At 43.3% G+C, this 13,988-nt stretch overlaps 1 long non-coding RNA gene across 2 annotated transcripts; it reads left to right on the top strand.

The window, feature by feature from the left end:
* Positions 1-9,183: 9,183 nt before the first annotated feature.
* On the top strand, positions 9,184-13,153 carry LOC148848854 (uncharacterized). 2 transcript variants are annotated; one of them, XR_016100494.1, is made up of 2 exons: positions 9,184-11,405; positions 11,507-13,153. It is a non-coding gene; the product is annotated as an uncharacterized LOC148848854 (long non-coding RNA). The 2 variants fall into 2 exon arrangements; XR_016100495.1 differs by having other exon boundaries at positions 10,538-11,405; positions 11,492-13,153.
* Positions 13,154-13,988: the final 835 nt, after the last annotated feature.

A 13,988-nucleotide genomic window follows, 5' to 3' on the forward strand; every position in this document is an offset into this window, starting at 1 on the left:
CTGGGTAACCCTAATTCAGCCCATATACCTAGATAATATTAATGGTTAATATTATAGAATTTTAACGGGCTTCCAATGGGCCTTACAGATAATTAATTGATTGGATCAATTTATCCCTGCATGTGATGTATGGATGTGTGATGTGCTGCGTACATGGGCCATAAGTACTTGGCCCATGCTCATTCGATAGTGGCTCTTGTGCACACCATGGCTGAATGCACATCATTTCCATGGTGTACCTTTTGGTCATTGGATGACTTCCCTCAGTGGTGGGCCCCACACCTCATCAAGAGGTTGCATGCGGAATCCTAGCCGATTTAAGGCCCACCGAAATCTGGCTTTATGAAAGTCAGTGGGAGCCACTTTGGTTTGACCTAAATCAAACTAGGGCGTAATTTTGTTCCCTCCAGCTAATATGAGTGCTTGTGATAGGGAGATTCATATGATGAACTCTCTAAAGGCCTTCCATCATTAGCATGAGGATGGGTCCTTCAGTAATGAGGAAACGCACCAGAAAATGGGCTATCCATTTGCTGTTGGGCTTGTCTGAGTGTTTCATAAGATGATAGAGGCGTCATAGACCGATGTGGGAGGGGATTCACCAGAAAATGGGAACTCTCTCACGGTACCTTGGCGTTCACGAATATGATGGGTAAGCACTCACTGGATAGAAAGGTTTACTTGAAAACGGCTCTGGACCTTGTCTGACAGAGGCCAAAGGGAAAACTCATATGATGAGTGGATGTGATCCTTCACAGAAAGGTGGTGGGGTTATGCAGCTGAAACAATTGGCTCCATGCACCCTATGTGATTTTCCACATTTCCAGAGACAACCCGTAGTCTCCGTCACTGAGAAAGGAGGGAAATCTCAGAGATGAATAAATGGAAATGGATCGTAGATTAAAATCCATATCTATGAAATGAACATGAATCAAATTAGGTTGTGGATTGATGTTTGCTCTTTTATCAGAAAATGGCAAACGGATCTTTTGCAAAACGGCTTGATGACAACAAGTTGAAAGGCCCAAACTATGCTGATTGGTACAGGAACCTTATGTTGGTCCTAGCTTCTGAAAAGCTGGACAAAGTGGCAAAGAATCCTGTCCCAGATCGTCCGGGTGATAGGGCTTCTGAGGCCCAAAGGAGAGACTATCAAGAATGGGAGGAGAAAAACTCCCTTGCCCGGTGTTACATCATTGCCTCCTTAGACAACCCGATACAGAGGCAGTTTGATCAGATCGAACTTGCCAAAGACATATTGGATAGTCTCAGGACAATGTATTAAGAGCAGAATCGTTCTACTCGACAAAAGGTCTTGAAACAGTTAATGACCGCACAAATGTCCAAGGGTCAACAAGTTCACGACCATTGTCTTCGGATGATGGGATACATCAACGAACTGGAGGCTCTTTGATCCGAGCTGGACCTTGCTACCCAGATAGATGCTATCCTTAACTCTTTGCCTCCTTCCTTAAATCCGTTCATCATGAACTATAACATGAACAAGTTGAATGTCAGCTTACAAGAGCTCAGCAATATGTTGCAAAGAGCTGAGGAACTGATTAGAAAGGATGAGCCTGTAGCCATGCTTGTTGAAGCTGGCAAGATAGGCAAGAGAAAGAGGAAGGCAAAGAAGCCTCAGAAAAAGCCACTAAGAGCAAGAAGCAGAAGAAAGACAAAGCATCGGATGCCTGTCACTTCTGCAAGAAGACCGACCACTGGAAAAGGAATTGTCCTGCCTACCTGGAATCCAAGAAAGTTAACTTCGAAACTTGTGTTATAGAAACCAATTTGTTGGTAGCTTCTGCTTCCTGGTGTATTGACTCTGGGGCTTCGACTCATGCTTGTAACTCACTGTAGGGGTTCAAGGTAAGCAGAAGGCTGAGTGAAGGAGAAGTCACACTCTTCTTGGGGACTACAGCAACTGTTGCAGCCGCGGCCATAGGAACCGTGGAATTAATTTTTAGAGAAGGAATAATTGTACTGAAAGACTGTTTTTATGTACAAAATTTAAGGAGAAATTTGATTTCTGTCTCAAAACTGTGTGCAGATGGTTATTCTGTCTTCTTTAGTAATACGATTACTGTTAAAAGAAACAACAGATTCATCGCATACGGGGAACTGGAGAACGGTCTCTATGTTCTACATCCTTCTCTAGAAACTAACATAACCGAAACTACGTCGGCTGAAATCCCTAAGAAGAGAGCTCGTGATACAGTTAATCCCACGTGTCTGTGGCATTATCGACTTGGCCACATCGGTGTTGACCGAATCACAAGGTTGGTAAAGGATGGTCCTTTGGATTTTCTAACTGTAAAAGATCTTCCCACTTGTGAGCCTTGCCTACAAGGCAAGATGACGAAACGACCATTTAACGATAAGCCTGAAAGATGTACGGGCACACTTGACCTAATACATACTGATGTATGTGGTCCCCTGAGTGTTAGGACACGAAATCAACACGTGTATTTCATCACCTTCATAGATGATTTTTCACGATACGGTTACGTGTACCTAATGAGACACAAGTCTGAATCCTTTGAAAAGTTCAAAGAGTTTAGACAAGAGGTCGAGAAACAGTTAGAGAGAGAAATTAAGGCCCTTCGATCAGATCGAGATGGTGAGTATCTCTCTGACGAATTCAGGGACTACTTAAAGGACAATGGGATAGTACCACAATTAGCTCCTCCTGCTACACCACAACTTAACGGTGTTTCGGAGAGGAGGAATAGGACCTTATTGGATATGGTCCGGTCGCTTCTCATACACTCAGAGTTACCCACATCCTTTTGGGGTTACGCATTAGAGACTGCGATTTATGTGCTGAATCGGGTTCCAACCAAATCGGTTCCGAATACTCCATATGAACTTTGGACCGGAAAGAAACCAAGTGTCAAACACTTGAAGATTTGGGGTTGTCCAGCACACGTTAAGAGAACGAGTGCAGACAAGTTGGAATCCAAGACCAGCCATTGCCTATTTGTAGGCTACCCAAAAGGCTCTGTAGATTACCTATTCTATGACCCAAGTGAGCAGAAAGTGTTCTACAGTCGTAATGCGCAATTCTTGAAAACCGACTATATCCTGGACACCCATCGTCAGGAAGTTGTTCTTGATGAGGAGAGCTCAGGAGCAGTGGGAGATGTCCCACAAGTTCCAGGTAGTGACCAACCTAGAAGATCCACTCGGGTATCCAGGCCACTAGTCCGTTATGGTTATGACCAGGATAGTTATCTGGTGGAAACCTTGACTAGTGAGGAGGATCCCGTGACTTACACGGAAGCTATGTTGGACATAGATTCCCAGAAGTGGGTGGAGGCCATGAGAGCAGAGAAGGACTCAATGGAGACCAATGGAGTCTGGACTCTAGTAGATCAGCCCTCCGGGGTAAAAGCAATCGGTTGCAAATGGATTTACAAGAGGAAGAAGGGCCCCAATGGTAAGGTTGAGACCTTCAAGGCTCGTTTGGTGGCGAAAGGGTACATTCAGAAAGAGGGCATCGATTATGAGGAAACCTTTTCGCCTGTGGCCATGCTTAAATCCATTAGGATCCTGTTAGCTGTAGCAGCATACCATGATTATGAGATTTGGCAAATGGATGTCAAAACTGCATTCCTGAATGGAGATCTTACTGAAGATATCTATATGCAGCAGCCGCAAGGCTTCATTGCTGCAGGTCAGGAAAACATTGTATGTAAACTTAATAGATCCATTTATGGACTTAAGCAAGCTTCTAGAAGTTGGAACATTCGTTTTGACTCTGCCGTCAAATCGTTTAACTTCGAGCAGAATCCGAATGAACCTTGTGTCTACAGGAAGTACAGTGGAGATAAGGTTACCTTCTTGGTTCTGTATGTAGATGACATTCTACTCATTGGGAATGGTGTAGGTATGTTAACTACGGTGAAAGTATGGTTATCACAGCAATTCTCCATGAAAGATCTTGGAGAAGCCTCCTATATACTGGGTCTTCGACTCTATAGAGATAGATCGAAGCGGATAATAGGATTATCCCAATCTGCCTACATTGACAAAATAGTCAAAAGATACAGCATGGAAAACTCCAAGAAAGGAAATGTTCCTTTCAGGCACGGAGTCACTCTCTCCAAGAAGATGTCTCCCAAGACTTCTGAGGAGATTGATGGCATGAAAGACGTTCCCTATGCCTCTGCCGTAGGGAGCATCATGTATGCCATACTGTGCACTCGTCCTGACATAGCTCAAGCAATGAGTGTAGTAAGCAGATTTCAGGCCAACCCAGGGCAGGAGCATTGGACTGCTGGGAAAAACATACTTAAGTACCTTCAAGGACAAAAGAGTTTTGTCTAGTATTCGACGGTAGCTCACTGCAGATCCAAGGGTATACAGATGCCGATTTTCAGTCAAACCCAGATGATAGAAAGTCTACATCTGGATATGTTTTCACGATAGGATCGTGTGCTGTTTGCTGGAAAAGCAGCAAACAGGGGTCCACTGCAGACTCCACGACCGAGGCCGAGTACATTGCCACAAGTGAGGCTGCCAAAGAATCCGTATGGATGAAGAAGTTCATTCATGAGTTGGGAGTAGTTCCGTCCGACACATCACCCATCCCATTGTTGTGTGACAACAATGGAGCCATTGCTCAGGCTAAGGAGCCATGATCCCACTCGAAGTCAGAGCACATCGAGAGGAAGTACCACGTACTACGAGAGATTGTTGGTAGAGGGGACGTCTTGATTCAGAAGGTAGCGTTAGCGGATAATGTAGCAGACCCATTGACAAAGCCACTATCATAGAAAGTGTTTGAGAAACACGTGGAAAGCATGGGACTCCGGGTAGTACCGGATTGGACCTAAGTGCAAGTGGGAGCTGTTAGACAGTTTTGTATGCCCTTAGCTTCAATCAAAATTGATGTACTTTATGAGTTTATTGTAAATGAATAAAAGTACATATTTGATTCATGTTCCCTTGGTATGTTTTTGTGTATTACCCTTAAACTGGACACTTATTGAGACTCATGTTAGTTTTGAATGTTCACAGCCAGTGGGTCGGTCTGGGAAGACTTATCCTGACAAGGCTGACACTGTGGTGCCACCAATTCGGTTGGGGTGGCTTGTCTCAGCTACCGGAGTGAGACCCTAGGCACATACAGTGTGGGATTAATTGAATCTTTGAACTAGACCAGATTTTCAGTATTGCCCTAGACCTTGGAGATTGATGGGAAAAACTGGAAAGTTACACCCGACCCCTAGACTCGATTATGATACTGCACTAGGTGTCGGATCGGGCTGTCTTTGATGTACCAATCAGTGAGATCCTTAGCGGGGGTCAAAATCAGGGTATGTTGGGACAATCCGAGAATTCATCTGAGTGGGTGATCATAGTGACAGGATCAGCCCCTTTGTCGGACAAAGGTAATGATCGGGGATGCACTCTCACTGTTGTAAACCAAGATTGCCGGCAACCGATTTCAACCGTTGAAATTTGTTTTGCAAAATATATTTTATATGAGATATAAAAGTATATATATTATGGTTTCTAAAATGTTTGCAAAAGGTTTTAATTCCCGGGATCCATATAAGTGGAGAGTGCAACACTGTTCCTTGCAGCCGAGGGAGAGGTCCTCTCTTGTCGGGCAGTGTATGATCATTATGGGCTAAGAGGTTAAGTGTAAGACCATTGAGGATAATACCTGATGGGCTAATCTTGCATCTGCCCACAGTCCCTGGGTGTTATAAGGTGGCTTGGCCTAGGGACCACTTAGGGTTAGTGTTGGGCCCATAGAGCCCATTTGATGGGTTTCAGGGGGTGCACTGTCTTTAACAGTGTATTCGACCAGGCCTTGTAACAAAGGCTGGGCCGAACCCATGTGGCTGATGTGTAGATCAATGCTTGGGTCCCACGCCATACAAGGAAGCCCAACTGGGCAGCAGTTAGGAAGGTTAAGTGAGCACATAAGCTTAATGGGCCTAAAGCCCATTTCGAACTGGACTATTAACTTAGTTAATTAAAGGGGCAAATTCTGAGATGGATTAGCAGTTAGGATAGGGTCTTAATCCTATCCACTCAGAGAGTCCAGATCTGAATATGATTCAGATCTAGAAACCTCCTAATAAGATTAGGATAAAACTAATCTAATCTGCAGATAAGATAAGGGTTTATCCTTATCATTAGAAGAGAAGGCTGATCCAAATATGATTTGGATAAGCACCTCCTAATGGGATTAGGAGCTGATCTTTTCAAGTTAACAAAAGGAAGGAGGGGGTGGCAGCCTTGAGAGAGAACAAGAAACACATCAGATCCTCTTTAGTGCTGAAATCAAGAAGAGAGAATTCTGCACCCTGCGAATACTCTCTTGCCGCCTCCCTGCTCTTGCCGCCCTGTTTGCCAGTTCGATCTCCAACTGTGGGAGAAGTCAAGATTGGATCTTGACATCAATTCTTTGAGAAAGGATTGAAAAGAAAGCTGTGCTCACGTTCCATCCTATTGTTTCTTGCGAAGGACAAAGTTCTTGGGGAAGAACACTGCTGATTCTGCTCCATCCTGCACTGCGCCATCTTCAGTGGGAGCAGTCTTTGGATCCTTCCTTGGGCGTGAACACCTTCGTTGGGAGATATTGCTTCTCCGTATCAGGTATCATTCTCTCCCATTCCTTTTGGTTCAGATCTGGTTCAGTTTAAGGTTCAAGATTTATTTTGAAAATGTGATTTTCTAAATAGGGAATGTGATTCCCAATTGAAGGGAGAGAAAAATTTTTGAAATTCGCCCCTTATTCCGCAATCTTTGGGCATCCATGTGATGTATCTCTCAACCCTTCAATTATATCATTAAGTTGTCCAATCGAAGTTGAATTCAGCCATGGGTTGGCTAATTCCTAATTGTATGAGCAGCCTCTCTCTAGCACAGCCCACTCTATCTATGAGCAACAATTCCTATATTTCTATCAAGAATTTAATTGCCATAGATGCCTTAAGGACAAAGAATTTGAAGGAAATCAATTCTTGCTAAATGAATGCCAAATGAACCATGCATGTTATCTCTATGATACATTCAATCCATTTTCTTGATCAGTTGATATGATTACCTAAACCCTTTCTCAAGCAATTCAAGTAATCCAAGAAACAGGAATAATTTGTCCAAGATTACTCTTATAATCGAAAACCCTAATCAAGAAATCCCAAGAATGAATCACAATCGATCGAACAACATAAAAGATTAATTACATATTTGAATTAACATCCATCATGGTTCGCATAATCGAAAGAAAGAAAGAAAGATTCAACAAAGAAAAACCATTAAACCCTAATTGAATCTATGTTACCGAAGCAGAATCAAAGAAGAAGACAACTTAGGATTTTTGCATCAATCTTCGATCTCCTCTTCAATTCGCATTTAAAAGCCTTGTCATCTTTCTCCTAGCACTTCTCCTCTTTGATTTTTGTCTCAAGGGGTCAAACCCTAATTTCCTTTCTTTCTTTTTCTTTTATACTCTTCCTTTCAGTCTTAGTTTTTTTTGTCCTCCCTTTTTTTCCTTCTCTTAAAGTTAGCCGCCTTTTTGGAGTCTCCCATAGGGTTTCGGTTGGGCTACAGTTGGGCCTCTCTCCTTGGTGGACCGAAGTGTTCTCCCATAGGGTTTTGGCTGGACCTTTCTTCTTGATGGGCCGAAGTGCTTCCCTTTTTGCCATATCAACATGTCTTCACGCTCTCTTCACCCTAGATTGTCCTGAACTCTTAGTTTCCTGAAATCTTGCTCAATTAGGGTAAAAACCATTAAGAATTACCATCAAAACCATGTAGAGAGCAATAAAAATAATATGTAACATGCGCACACATCAGGGATGGACTCTTATTTATAAGGATAGATTCCAATGTCTCAAAAGGAATGAGTCAAAAGTGTTTGATTCCCATTAAGAAAGGGAATATTGGATACATTGTCGGTTATTAAGGAGCACTACTAAGGTTTCGCCATGCGTCCTGTAAGATCTCTCAAAGACAAACTTTTCTTTCATCTAAGGTTTCTCATAATCCTCGTGTACTACTTCCTTTCATGATCTATTCAACCGATGTAGATTTAGTGATGTCATCATTTAGTGAGCGCACTTTATTAAACCTATGTGGCGCCTTACCACGCACGTAACTTAAAGTTGCACATGTAGCTAATATTTATTTCCAATTCACAATGATCCCAAAATCTTGTAATGATCTTGGGTTCATCGTAGAACTATGCACAACTAAGGTCCATCGTGAGTTCTCATTAACCAAAGTTCATCGTGATTCATCTTAAGTATGAGTTTGTCTCAATCATGCGATGAGTTATACATTCGTCGCAGTTGTCTGATGGATTGTAAGCTCATTGCAGGTAGCTGATGAGTTGTGAACTAATTGCAGGGGTCCATGGGGTACCAATTCAGTATCATCCTGTATGATGGTTTAATCAATCACTATGTACCTTCATTAGCCCCCCTACTTATTGGTAAGTGGAATCTTACTGATAAGCATTTTTCCCTCAGATTTGCCTTAAGGTTTTGTTATGAATTAGTGTAGGAAGGGGTTGGTGGTGTGTATTGGTTTTTCTGCATTGGGTCTGGTGATCACTCCCATTTTTATTAGATCTCTTGCGGATGAGGGTAAACTTCATTTGTTTCTTTTGTCAGCCCCCCACCTGTTGACAAGTTGCGAATCAGTCAATAGCCAGTTATTTGGCTTACGGGTAACTTTGGATTTGGGCATTCATTTTTGGTTAGCTTTCATCTATTTTATGATTCAGCCCCCTGCCTTTTGATAATTTGCTTTTTATCAGTAGGCAACTCTTGTCTATTTCGTAAGCGAATTTCAGCCCCTACCTAGTGGCAGGAAGAAAATTGTTAAAAGACAAGTAAAGAATTGAGGAATATGAGTGTACAGCCCCGTTGGAGAGAGAAAAAATGTTATGGGCCAATGACGTGGCAGTCATCATTAGGGACTTTCCTAATTGTCATATCCTCATAAATATGATCTATCCGCGCATGTGATTCGAATAAAAGATGCAATACTCAAATTGGCAGTTGATGACGTGGCAAACTTTTTTTAAATTAATGTGCCATTTTGTCCCACCCTTATGAGGGTATAATTGTAAATTTATAACTAACTTTTTTGTTAAGAATTGCCTGACTCTATAATCATGTATGTTCGTCTTCCCTAGTGCCGTTTGGCATTCCCTACATGTGTGAGGGTATTTATAAAAGGCGGTACACCTCCCTTCATTCTCTTCTTCATCCTTTGTTGTCCTTAGCCATTTGCCTTCTCTATTTATGTCCTCATCTCTCTAGTGACTATTCTCTGTCGGTTTCTTTCGTTGATCTATTCCATATTCACCTATTCTTTTAACCATGGCTCCTCGTCAGAGAAAAAGTGAATGCCCATTTGTCGATTTCATCAGGGTTGTTGATACAGCAGAGATGTTGTTTGAGCGTGAAGTAGCCAGGGTTGCCGACGGTGGGAGGGGTTTTTGGCCTTCGATGCCCGTGTCAAGGGGAGAGGAAGGGGGTTTTGATGCTGTAGGTGGGGATGAACTGATGTGACTTTACGAGCACCTGGATCGGCCAGTGTCATTTAAGTGTTAAGAGCCCAGAACCAATAGCTCAAAATCACCCAATAACTATTCTGGTTGGGTACGTTACATCTTAGAAAACCCTATGTACTACCGTTTGTTACTAGACCTTCTACGCTTCATAGACTATTTCATGGATCTTCCCGATAAAGAGGGGGTAAAAGAAGTGAAACCCCTCTTGGAACATTGGTGTTGTCGTACTCACACATTTGTGGGTGCGTTCAGTGAATTCACAATCACCATGGAAGATGTTATCACCTTATTGGCATTCCTGTTGGTGGGGCGGTGTCTGCCCACCACCTACAGTTCCCTGAGTTCCTTCCTGCTAATTTTTTGGGGCTGTGTGAGGTGTTATTGGTGAAGATTGCAGAGTTTAAGTCTCAGATAGACTAATCAAGAGGCCAATGTAAAATACCACTCGAAGTGTTGGTGGCCTACTGGTTTGAGTCTAACGGTAGGAAAGATGTAATGGTTTGCAGGGGAGAGAGTCAGTTCCACCTTGCGGCCTTCATTTTGTATGTTGCATCTTGTTTCCTTTTTCCAGGTTACCTGATTACAGTCTCCATATGGTTTGTGTTCCACTAGCTATCATGCCTACCGGGGGCCATCAGCTTCCGCTAGCTTCAATGTTCTTGGGTTATTTATTCAAGCAGATGGAGGACAGCATCCATCAGATGATGGACCAAGCCTCAAGAGGGGTATCAGTTATGTTTTTGCTCCTTTCTTATTTATGTAAATATGCAAATGTCTAAAGTTCATGTGATGCCTAGACGTCTTTCCCCTATGCAAGTCACCATCGCAACTTTGAAGGGCGATGAAGCCAAAGTCCATACATTGGGGGTTTGACGTAATAAGAGGTAGCTATTTGCAATGAGGCTGAAGGACTTTGGAGTGAATGAAGTAGAGTTGAAGCTATTGTCCATCAAAGATTTTATGTGGAGACTGTATACCCAGGGTGTTCAGCATGCAATGTCATTTTGTGTTGGCACTATTGTTCCTAAGGATGGTGACCAACAATGCGCTATGCAAATGACACATTCCATCGCGAGGGTGGTGTGCCTCATCCTTTGGTCCGGTGTGATCACGTACATAGACCGCACCAATGAAGCTCAAGTAATGGCCTATCACCCTGATAGGGTCCTACGCCAATTTGGGTATGATGATCTAGGTGCCCGGTTTCTATGTTCCATAGGGGAAGATGTTTTCTAGACTCGTCGGCATGATCTAGCATTTCTTGGAGGTCTTCGGTTCCCTATTGTAGGGTATGCGAGGGTCTAGACTTGTAAGTCTCTCTTTTTTCTTTCTTCTGTGCCTTGTTCGAGTGTTTACAGATGTTCACGCGGGCAAGCCCTCGCCCGTGTCATGTTATGGCTCCCCCTGAAGGACTCGCGGTGGACTATGAGCAGCCACCAATTAGTCCCCAACCAAGATCGCCGAGAGGGGAATTTATGGGCGCTATTCAAAAGGGGAAGCACCCCATAATTGAAAAGGGTAGAGGCAGCAGCCCTTCCATGGCGAAGAAACCTAGGTCAGCAAGAGTGCCTCACACCATTGTTCCACCTGTATCGGTTGTACCATGCACCCCCGTGTTAGATGTAGAACCATCTTGGGTTGGGGACAGTCAAGATAAGCGTTTGCCACAACCGGGCCCGGAGGAGGTCAAGCAAGAATCTACAGTCCCTACACCTAATGTTTGGAATGCTCTTGATATAGAGTTAGTGCAATCAGCAGTGCCCATCCCAATCAGAAAGGTTATATCTTTCCGTGTCTCAAGCATACATGTAAAAAAATGTCTCCTCGTCCTCGCAGGAGGGAACCTCAGAGAGTTAATTTGGTAAGACTTCATATTCTTGATGTGGCTACCTTACTAGTGTTGTGATTACATGTTGCCGCCTGCCTCTATTACTAATCTGTGTACAGTCCCTTTCTTTAAAGCGTGTGGAGGCTGAAGATGCTCAGCTTGGTACAAAAGCCCTAGAAGTCCTCTCCAAGGGTGTTGTGGGTGAAAAGATATGTATAACTTTGCCTTTTGTATTAGTTCCATATTGCGATTAACTTATTATACTGATTGTTTCTAATTTGTCTTATCGTAGATGCCTTTCAATGTGAATCCCGCTACCTTGCTAGTTTTGTTGGTCATCAAGCAAATGGTTCATGAGTTGCAGTCATCACAGGCCCCCAATTAGGGTCAGGAAGCGAGTGAAAACCCTCCCAGTGACCCTGTTGGTGTTGAAGTGACTAAGGGTACTGGCGCTGATGATACTGCTCTAACTGTCATTGATGAAAAGAGGAAGTCCCCATGGATGTGTAGAAGGAGGTTCCTAGTAAGCCAGTGTGTCAAGTCGGGGTTGCCCTAGAAGGACGGCCAGTTGAATTGGTACTGGAGGAGCCAACACAGTCTATCATGGAGAATCGGGGACATGTGTCAGCCAATAAGGGTCACCGTGTAAAATGATACTACTCCAGCCAAAGTGGTTGATGCTGAGGTTATAGGTGCAGAATCGTCCCTGGCATCACCTCGTCAGGAAGAGAATACAGAGGTGGACACAATGTTATCGCAACAGCCTGAGGTTCGGTCTCCCTCTAGACCTACAAACATTGAAGCCCTCTCACCGTCGGAGCCCATGACACTTGAAGGGGAGGTAACCCATGTTTGCTGAGACCTCAAGTTATATGCCTAGTGCCATATGCTTCGTCACTAGCTTACTTGGTTTCCTAGTCCATCGTTATCCAAGGTGTTCACAAAGGCGATAAGTACATCATCTCCGACGCCATGGCGAAAGCTACTTCCAACAATGTGCAGCAGGGACGGTTGCCTGTTGTCAGCACCCGATTTTTGTTCGGTCCGCCGTTTGAACCTCCAATTCACCTCAAACCCCCGATCAGATCCTTTTGACCTCTCTGAAATACCCAAAAACCCAGAAAACCCAAATTTTACCTGATAGCCCACAGCTCCGCCATTAAACCTGTCCAATACCAATGCGATGGCCCCAATCGACCCCTACTTGCACATCAACCACTAGACCTGACCCCACCATCAGACCCAGGACTCCCAAAACACCCATCTGTAAAATTTCATCCCAAAACACCTTTGCTTACCCCTTCATCACACCAAGATTCCATTTTAAGGCTCTAATTTGACTGACTTCCAAATCTGCCCGATCCAAGCCTAGTTGGTCCAATTTCACCTCACCAATCACATTAGACTACCCAAAAACCCTACCATATGAAATTTCACCCCAAACTACCTTTGTTTACCCCTTCATCGAGCATAGATTCCATTCTGAGGCTCTATTTATTGGCCGAGTTTATTTAAGGATACCCATGTCTTTAGCCAAAATTGCCTGAGATGCAAATCTATCGGGAATATGTCCCAAAGAGATATGATGCCACTTAACCCTATTTTATCTGTAGAAATGTTTGATGTTTGGGTATTGATTTCATGGGACCATTTCCACCAACATCCAGTCACGAATACATCCTTGTAGCCGTTGATTGTGTCAAAATGGATTGAGGAGGTAATAACCCGGACCAATGATCACAAAGTTGTAATGAAATTTGTTCGAAAGAACATTTTCTCTAGGTTTGGGTGTTCGCAAACAATCATCAGTGATGGGGGGTCACACTTTATTAACGCACAATTCCGTACTTTACTTCGTAAGTACGGAATCACCCACAAGATAGCCACCCTCTACCATCCCCAAACAAATGGTCAAGTGGAAGTGTCCAATAAGGAAATTAAAAGTATTCTGCAAAAGTCCATTAGGCCCGACAAAAAAGATTGGTCTGACAGATTGTATGATGCACTTTGGGCTTATCAGGACTGCATACTAAACTCCCATTGGAATGTCTCCTTATAGGCTGGTTTTTGGTAAAGCATGTCACCTTCCCATCGAATTAGAACATCGGGCTTATTGGGCCATCAAGAAGTTCAATCTAGATTTAGGACAAGCTAGATCCCACCGGGCCCTGTAATTAAGTGAACTAAAGGAATTGTGCAATGAGGCCTATGAAAGCTCGTGTGTTTATAAAGCCAAAACAAAAGCTTTCTATGATAAAAACATTTCAAGAAAATATTTTGAACCTAATCAAAAGGTTTGGCTCTTTAATTCTAGGCTGCATTTGTTCCCTGGTAAACTAAGGTCTAGGTGGGACGGGCCATTTATTGTAGAGAAAGTGTTTTCATATGGTGTAGTTAAAATCGTTGATCCAAAGAACGGAAGCACATTCAAAGTCAATGGTCAAAGACTTAAACCATATATAGGAGGAATCTCTGAGAGCGGAAAGGTTGAGAAGATAGGTTTAAGTGGTCTAGAGAGAAGTGAGTAAATGCGTCTGGCTGAAGACGTTAAACTTAGCGCTGGTTAGGAGGCAACCCAGTGTAACTATTTTCAATTAAATTTCTGATTAGAGTTTT

Source organism: Nelumbo lutea, chromosome 6, assembly GCF_056320005.1.
Source record: "Nelumbo lutea isolate HS-2025 chromosome 6, American lotus-T2T, whole genome shotgun sequence".
Classification (NCBI taxonomy): domain Eukaryota; kingdom Viridiplantae; phylum Streptophyta; class Magnoliopsida; order Proteales; family Nelumbonaceae; genus Nelumbo; species Nelumbo lutea.